Genomic DNA, 8,844 nt, shown 5'->3' on the forward strand with positions numbered 1-8,844 from the left:
CAGCCACTGTCGATTGCTGAGTGGAAGTGGGAGCACATATCCATGGATTTCATTATGGGATTGCCACAGTCGACATGTAATAATCATGATGCAGTTTGGGTCATTGTCGTTCGGTTAACTAAGTTCGCACATTTTTTTCCTATACGTGTTACCTATCCCTTAGAAGAATTATGTAAGCTCTATATTAAACAAATAATTAGACTGCATGGAGTGCCTATATCTATCATATCCGATTGGGATTCCAGGATCATGTCTCATTTTTGGAGAAGTTTACAGAAGGCACTAGAAACCACTATTGATTTCAGCACCGCTTTCCACCCTCAGACTAAACGAGTGAATCAGATCCTTGAGGATATGCTCCGAGCTTACGTGCTTGATTTCAAAAGGAGTTGGGATAACCATTTATCATTGATCGAGTTCACTTATAATAATAGCTACCAAACGAGTATCAGCATAGTAGATTTCCAAATTGTTGGGTAGAAGTTGGAGAAGATATCTTGCTTGGGCTAGAGATTGTGCAAGAGACAACAAAGAAGATTTTTATCATTAGAAACCACTTGTGCAAATCTCAAAGTCGTCAGAAGAGTTATGGAGACAATCACATAAGAGATCTTGAGTTTGCAGTAGGAAATCATGTCTTTTTAAAGATTTCTCTTATGAAGGGCGTCATGAGGTTCGGTAAAAAAAAAAAAAAAAAAAAGCTGGCTCCAAGGTATATAGGTCCATTCGAGGTTCTAGAAAGGGTTGGTGTTGTTGCATATAGGCTTGGTTTACCGCCTCAGTTGTTCGGTATCCATGATGTTTTCCATGTGTCGATGTTAAGGAAATATGAGCGAGACGTTTCTCATGTTATATACTGGCAACCATTAGAGATCCGGGAAGATGCTTCATACATCGAACAACAAGTCTGTATTCTTGATAGGAAAGACCAAGTGTTTTGATCCAAAGTTATATGGTTAGTAAAGGTTTAGTGGAGTCACCATGGCGAGGAAGAGGTTTATTGGGAATGAGAGGCTGAGATCAGAGAGAAATATCCTCACCTGTTCGCACTTTAGGTATATAAATTTTAAGGATGAAATTTCTTATAAGGAAAGTAGAATGTAATAACCTGAATTAATCTTAACCATCCCATTTTAACCGTTAATTAATGTGCGAAACTAATCCAATAGGGCCGTTGATCTACATGATCAACCTATCCAATCTTGACCGTTGATTTCAACATATCCAAACCAACCATCCATTAATGAATAAAATCAACCATGCATCTGACAATCCATCCAAAGAAACACTCATCTAACCATTGATTTGCTGAAAATCGTCAACACACTTGTCATCCGACTAATTAAACTGACTGTCCATATCTTGCCGGTCATGTGGCCACCCACAATTCTACTTGTCTATCTGACCACATACCCAATGTGGGGTCTACACCAAAGGTGTACGTATCACCTCCTTTAGAAGCCACCATTCATCACTCTTTCATTTAACCCTTTCTCACATCATATCCATCCATATCACCTTCAATCCATATGTACATTTGGCCGTCCCACCACCGATCAAACAATAGCTCATCTTGCCATATGTTTATACATCCATCTACACATCTATGTATGCATCATAGCTTACACACCATGTGCAACCATCACATTCACACACACCTTTCACACATATGGCATGCATGTACCATATTATGCATACACCTACCTCACGTCCACACACATTGCACAATATGGCACACGTGCAATGCACAACATGTGCATGAAATCAAAGCAACGTGGAGCACGTGCTTTGAACGAAAAAAAAAAAAAAAAAAACTTAAGAAACAAAAAATGTAAGAGTACTTAAAGTGCTCTCTTTCACACATGCATCATGTGGAAAGAGGAGCTTATAAGAGAGGGAGGGAGGGAGGGAGGGAGGAAAAAAAAAAAAACACTAGCTGGTCATTCACGTGAGAAGAGAGAGAGAGGAAAAGGTATAGAGAGACAGGAAAAGAAAAAGAAAAAGAAAACAAAAGAGAAAAGGAAAGAGAGAGAAAGAAAAGGAAGAATAAAATAATAAAAGTAAATTAAACCAAAAAAAAAAAAAAAGGTAAGCTTCTCTCACTTGATTGTATGAAAAATTTATTTTTTTTTATATATTTTTGTTTATTCATTTGTACATATAACTAATTTTTACCATCTTAAATGTTCTTTTAATTTGATGTAATTACTTAGTATGCTCCCTAAAATGTGTTTAATTTTTTTTACTACGGTTGTCGTTATTTTAATATGCCTCAATTCGACTTTTATATCGTCTTATTGTTAATCATACCTTGAAAATTATTTATTTATTTATTTAGTTTTTTTAAAAAAAATTATTGTAGGAATCTTGAGTTTATATTTATATTCTTTTTTATAGATTCTAAGATCTAATTGATTACGTTGCATGTTTAGTGGTTTTTTTTTTTTTTTTGTATAATTTTAATCATGTACGAACAATTTACACTGATCGAAAATTTTGTTTTTAATTTGATAAATTATGGACATCACATATTATGGTTTGATCGAAGAATAGCAAGCAAATGAAGGTTTTTAGAAAAATTTAATTCATGCAATATAAAAATCATGCATCATTGAAATAGTTATGGAACGTCAAAAATAGGTGGGGCAATCATTCCCTTGTGTTGAAAATTCCTAAATCGTAAATAGGTGGGGAAACTTAGATCCTTAGTTTGAAAGTCTCAAAATCTCAATTGATACCTCTTAGAACCTCTACTGTATCCTCTGGGTGGTGAGCATGTTGGGATTGCAAAAGGTTTCTGCTATCACGTTCAGTAGGTTAGTAGCCTGACCAACTAATGTACAAATGGGTTCCTCACCAAATGCCCTTTGGATGGGTGAGCATGTCACACAAGAGGTTCTCATTGCTAGGCTAGGTGTTGTATTAGCCCGGGTGTTGACCAACCGGTGTAAACTTGCCCTGGTGTTAAAAAGAATAAATTACACTTATTATTATGAATTATAGCAAATGTTGATTTCATTCATTCATTTTCTTTGAATTTACATTGAAAAATTTTGTTTATTAATATCTCTATCTGTTTACTTTACCCAATTAGGTAGTATATATTTTAGTACATTATATGATGTTATTTTTTAAGCCTGTGTTGAGATTTCCCACTAGGCTTCGCAGCTTACCCTATTGGGATTTTAAAATTTTCAACATCAGGATCTCGTGGTGGCGCTTAAAGAGATTTACTTTTACATTTAAATTAAATTTTTATTTTTTTAACATTTTTTGAATAAGTTATAATAAACATTTAGTATGATAGTATAGTGATGATATGTGTTGAATCATGAGCTTGGTGATAATCTTCAATAGTCGAGACATGGATATTTTATTTTTAAATAAATATTTATTTATTATATTTTATGAATGAAAATTATTTTTTCAATATATGTATGGATTATAAAATGTAAACATACAAAATATAAGTCATGCCTTCAGGTACGAAAATCGAGGTCAGATATACCCAAGTGCCGGATTTCGTAGCGTAATACCCCCCTTTAAGAAAACAATGTAAGCGATCAACTAACAACAATTTACAAACTAGAAAAGAATGTTTGGTAGTTGTCAAAGTATTTCGAAAAATATCCACAATTTGATCTTGAGATACCACGTGTGGAAGATAAATAATCTCAAACTGAAACTTCTTATGAATAAAATAGCAATCCACCTTAATATGTTTGTCTACTCATAAAAAAGAATTAAAAGTAATATGAATAATGCAAGTATTATCGACATTAAAAAAATAAAAAATCAATGTGGTAAGAGAAATTCCAAAATCTGATAGTAACTTCTCTAGCCAAATTATCTCACCGCAAAAGGAAGATATAGCTCTATACTCCACCTCCATGCTAGACATGGAGATTGTTATTTGCTTCTTGCACTTCTAAGATATAAGTGAAATGCCAAGAAATATACAATATCCCATAGTAGATCGTTTAGTGAGAGCACATCCTACCCAGCCAACAATGACATAGACAACAAGCTTAAGAAGAGATGTAGATGAAAAGATCAATAACAAATCTATGGTACCCCTCAAACATTAGATAATTCTCAGGATAGTGGTCGTGTGCATGGTACAGGCTCAACAACTAACTTACTAATAACATGCACAGCATATTCAAAATCATGTCTGGCCATTAGGTAAACAAGACTGCTAACAAAGAGACGGAATAGGATATGGTGCTCCAAAAGATCACCATCTTGTTTAGTATATTAAACATCCAATTCCATCAGTGTCTCAATGATCCCTTGATTAGAAAAAAGTATGAGGTTGATGAGTTCCCGGATGTAATATAGCTGGAAAATTTTCAAATTTATAATCCATTAGTGGATATGTATAATTAAAAGTAGATACAAGAAAATCAATTTTTAAGAATAAAAAGAATTAAGAATACACTTATTATATAAAGCCAAAGGTCAAGATAAAACATGCAAGGTTTAGATTTTAGCACAGAATTGACCCGGAAAACAATGTCATCGTATATAATTCACACATCAATTCAAATGGCAATGACAGTTGTTGTAACTAACATGACTCAAGTGGAACTTGTATTTTTTAAGTCTGAAGACAGAGACAAATAAGTTTACAAGATTGCTAATGGTGGTAGATCCAGTAAATATAAAGAACTCATTATTTCATTACAAAAACAAACACATTGACATCAAGTATCATTACATTTACAAGCTTATGAATAGTAAGACAATCATACTCGGGTTTTACATATCCAAAGATCATAGTGCAACTATATTCACAAAAGCAATGAAGGCAGAAAATTTTCTTAAGTGGGAGTTGGAATTGCGGTGGGAATAAAAAATAGTCAAGTTAAAGGATATTATTAAAAGCCGAGTAAACTTAATTTCTAAGTCCTAGCATAATTAATATTAAATTAGTTGTTATTTACCTTTTTAACAAGTTTTTATTTTGAGTTGTCTTACTTTAGAGAAATTATAAATGGGAAAGTATAAGTCAAGAAAGTAATAAATTTTTTATCTCCAATTTTTTTCCCAGTGTTGTGAAAGCTAATTCTCTTAGAACTAGATGCAAGTTGCCATGGCAACTGTGGAAGTATAATTGTTGACTAGACCTATTTTTGTCGTCCACCTTATAGACTACTAATCAAATGGTCAATATTTGTCAGATTGGTGTTATGTTTGCATGGTAGGCCATAAGATACGCATTGGACCTAATGAACGGTCTAGATCAATTGATTGGATTTTCTAAGAGTCACGATGCAATTAGAAGCACTACAATTTATAATGCTCCAGGAGTACTTGAGCATCTCTCTTTATTATAAATTATATAGAATCATAACTATGCACGTATGCATTCTCCAAAACTTAAGAACTCGGACTTGGCTTGATTGACCAGCGAGTCAGGATGACCATGTGAACGGACGGGGATTGGGTGCTACACCACCAGGACCTAGCCAGAGACGGACGGTCCTGGCAGGGGTTCTGTGGGGCCGACCGTGATGTATGTATTTGATCCACACCTTCCATCCATTTTGACAGACCATTTTAGTGCATGAGCCCGAAAAGGAGGCAGATCGAAGCTTGAGCGGACCACACCACAGGAAGCAGTGGTGACAACGACATCCACCGTTGAAATCTTCCTAGGGCCCACCAAAATGTTTATTTTCCATCCAAGCTGTTTATAAGTTCAGACAGGCTGGATGAGGGAAAAACATAACTATCAGGTTGATCCAAAACTTCTGTGGCCCCCAAGAGATTTTCAACTGTAGACGTTCCATCCCCACTGTTTATAATGGTATGGTCCACTTGAGCATTAGATCTGCCTCATTTTTTGGCTCGTGCCCTAAAGTGATCCGTCAAAATCGACGGTGCGGATAAAACTCATACATCAAAGTGGGAGCCCCTGCCAGGACCATACCCATTGTTTCCATTTGAGAATTTATTAGCTTCCAATGAATTAAAAGTGTCCTAATGTGCCATTTGTTGCAAATGGAAATCATAGCTAATAAATCTATAATACTGACTTATGCGCCACATAGATAGGTCTTCCATATGCTCATCCAACCGTTGGCCTATTTTCTCAACGGTTTGGATGATCAAACATGGGCTCAATTTACTGAAACTTGCAAATCATCAGAGCAGCCGGAGTTTTAGGGACCATTGATCTAGTGGATTATCACGTGGACGAGGAACAACCTAAACAATTACAGAACAGTCTTAGCCCTCCAATAATTTTAAAACTAATGCAATGTGGATCAACGGTCCTGATCATCTTCGATAGTAGAATGCTTGAGATGGGGTAATATCACATTATTTTAGCAAATTTATTTTGAGAAATAGTCACGTTGTGATGGTATCATATTCAATCGAGGCACTTGGACGCCTAACCTCACTCACTAGATACGGACCAATCATTAAATACAATATATATTTGGTGTCTAGTGCATAAAAATCAGACTGATTGAGATTATCAAATCCACTCATGACGTGGCCTTCTTTTTATAGTCATTCATTTTCGTGTGTTGGATGAGATGGTTACCAAGATCTGATAAAATAGATGCTTTCAATAGAACCATAAGAGAAACATGATGGGGCCCATTGGATTGAAAATTCAAAATTGTTGATTGAAAGTTAGAATGATTTGATCGGACCGTCCTGATCTTATGATGGGATGTCCACAGATCTTACTCTGACAGCACCACGTGAACAAGATTGTCGAACAATGTAGAAAAGCATATTTTGTTTCCAACATTACATAAATATTCATCCCTCAGGTTTGTTTGGTCCAGCCTCGTATTCAATGTCCATCATGTGGGGCCAACCTTTAATATGGACTGTTCATTGTGCGGGCCCCACTTTTGATGTGGGCCGTCCATCATGCAGGGCCCACCATCAATGTTATTGCCCATCATATGGGGCCCACATTGAACATCCACTACCCATGTGGACCCACCTTTGATGTGAGCCGTCCATCATGCAGGGCCCAACTAGGATGTCGGCCACTCGTCATTAGGGCTGCCCTTTGACATGGACCATCCATCATGTGGGGCCCACCTTGATGTGAGTCATCCATCCGAGGAAGCCCACCTTTAATGTGGGCCATCCATCATGTGGGCCCCACCTTCAATGTAGGCCATCCATCATGCAGAGCTCGCCTTGGATGCAGGTCATTCATCATTAAGAACCAACCTTCAATATGGACCATCCATTTAGGCCCCGCCTCGATGTGAGTCATCAACCACATGACGCCCAATTCAATGTCCATTGCCCATCATGCAAAGCCCACCTTTGATGTGAGACCATCCATCATGTAAGCCCCCCACCTCTAAGTGGGTTGTCCATTATACCGGTTCACTTGGGATGTGGGCTATATATAATTAGAGGGGCCAACCTTTAACATGCACCCTTAATTAGGGTAGTATCACATAGGCCTCCTTTGACAAGGACCATGAGAGAGAGAGAGAGAGAGAGAGAGAGAGAGAGGATCCTTTGACATTGACCATGACTGAGAGAAAAGTGAGAAAGTCAAAAATAAAAATAAAAATAAAAAAAAAAACTTAAATAACTTTTAGCATTAAATTACTATTATGACTATGCTTATCAAACTAACTTAGGTATAAAAAGTAACTTAATAACTTAAAATAAGTTAAAAGGTAACTTATTTGGTGGTATCCAAACAGGCCCTAAATTCCATTGCTGTGTTAGAGGAGGTGGGGGGTTCCGCCCAAAGGTTGAAAGAATCTCATCCAAAACCAATGCATACATGTAACCATATCAGCCCGACACAACCAAATAGAGAGGTAATACAGGACAGTAGTGCTGAATTAGAAAGGTAATACAGGACAGTAGTGCTGAATTATTCGGTTGATGGAAACCCATTTCTAAACCATCTTCTCACCTCTTTTCATCTTTTTACTAACCCTTTACACTTCACAAAACACAACCCATCCACCCTCCCTTGTATCCACCCAAGTTATATAGCAATTCAGCCGTGTTTTCATGCCTACTATCCGAGTTTTTTCGTCAAGTTTTTTAACGATCCGATATCTATTATGTTGAAATATCAAAAATCTAAACTACAAAGTTACTATAACTTCAAGATAATTTCACGATAAAATAATGGAAAATTATGATATGCCAAAATTTCAAAATATTGCAATATTAATGCAAATCACAAGATTTTTACATCCTTGGCAATATTTGTTAGCGGTTAGAACAAGAGCAATCAACTGTGCATTCAAAATTGCAAAAGGGCAAACAAAATTCAGAAAGGCCAAAATGTCAGGGTATGGGGCATTAATGTCTCCTTTATAACATAAGTAGGGAATAAGAAGTGCAGGTATATAAATATTCTTATGACTGAATCTCGAAAAATCAACTGACTTCCCAATAATGAAAGGCTAACAAAAGAAATACAGATTCAAAATTGAAAGAGCAACATTTACATGTGGGATTATTCACAAGTGCACCGTCAAAATAGGTCTGCTATAACACATACCTAACATTACGATATGTTGGGTTTGGGGTTCTCTCAATCACCCAAACAGTTTGCATGGTAGGGCTCACCTCAGGTGGGGGATGACCGAAAAATCTCTCAGATTGGATATTTCAATACTTCAATTATAGAAGGTTTACGGTGACTGTCCATGTTCAAAGCAAAAGAGCCAAATTGTTACACCCAGATCCATAGCTCAACTGGCAGACTGAGTGGAGATACCTCGTTTCAACACTTAAGGGCATGGTACCGATCCCTAGTGGGGGTGGCTAACATGGAGTGTGTGTACTGACATGGGTGTGCACTAACAAGCTAACCCAAAAAAAAAAAAG

The sequence above is a fragment of the Magnolia sinica genome, chromosome 16 (assembly GCF_029962835.1).
Source record: "Magnolia sinica isolate HGM2019 chromosome 16, MsV1, whole genome shotgun sequence".
NCBI classification, from domain to species: domain Eukaryota; kingdom Viridiplantae; phylum Streptophyta; class Magnoliopsida; order Magnoliales; family Magnoliaceae; genus Magnolia; species Magnolia sinica.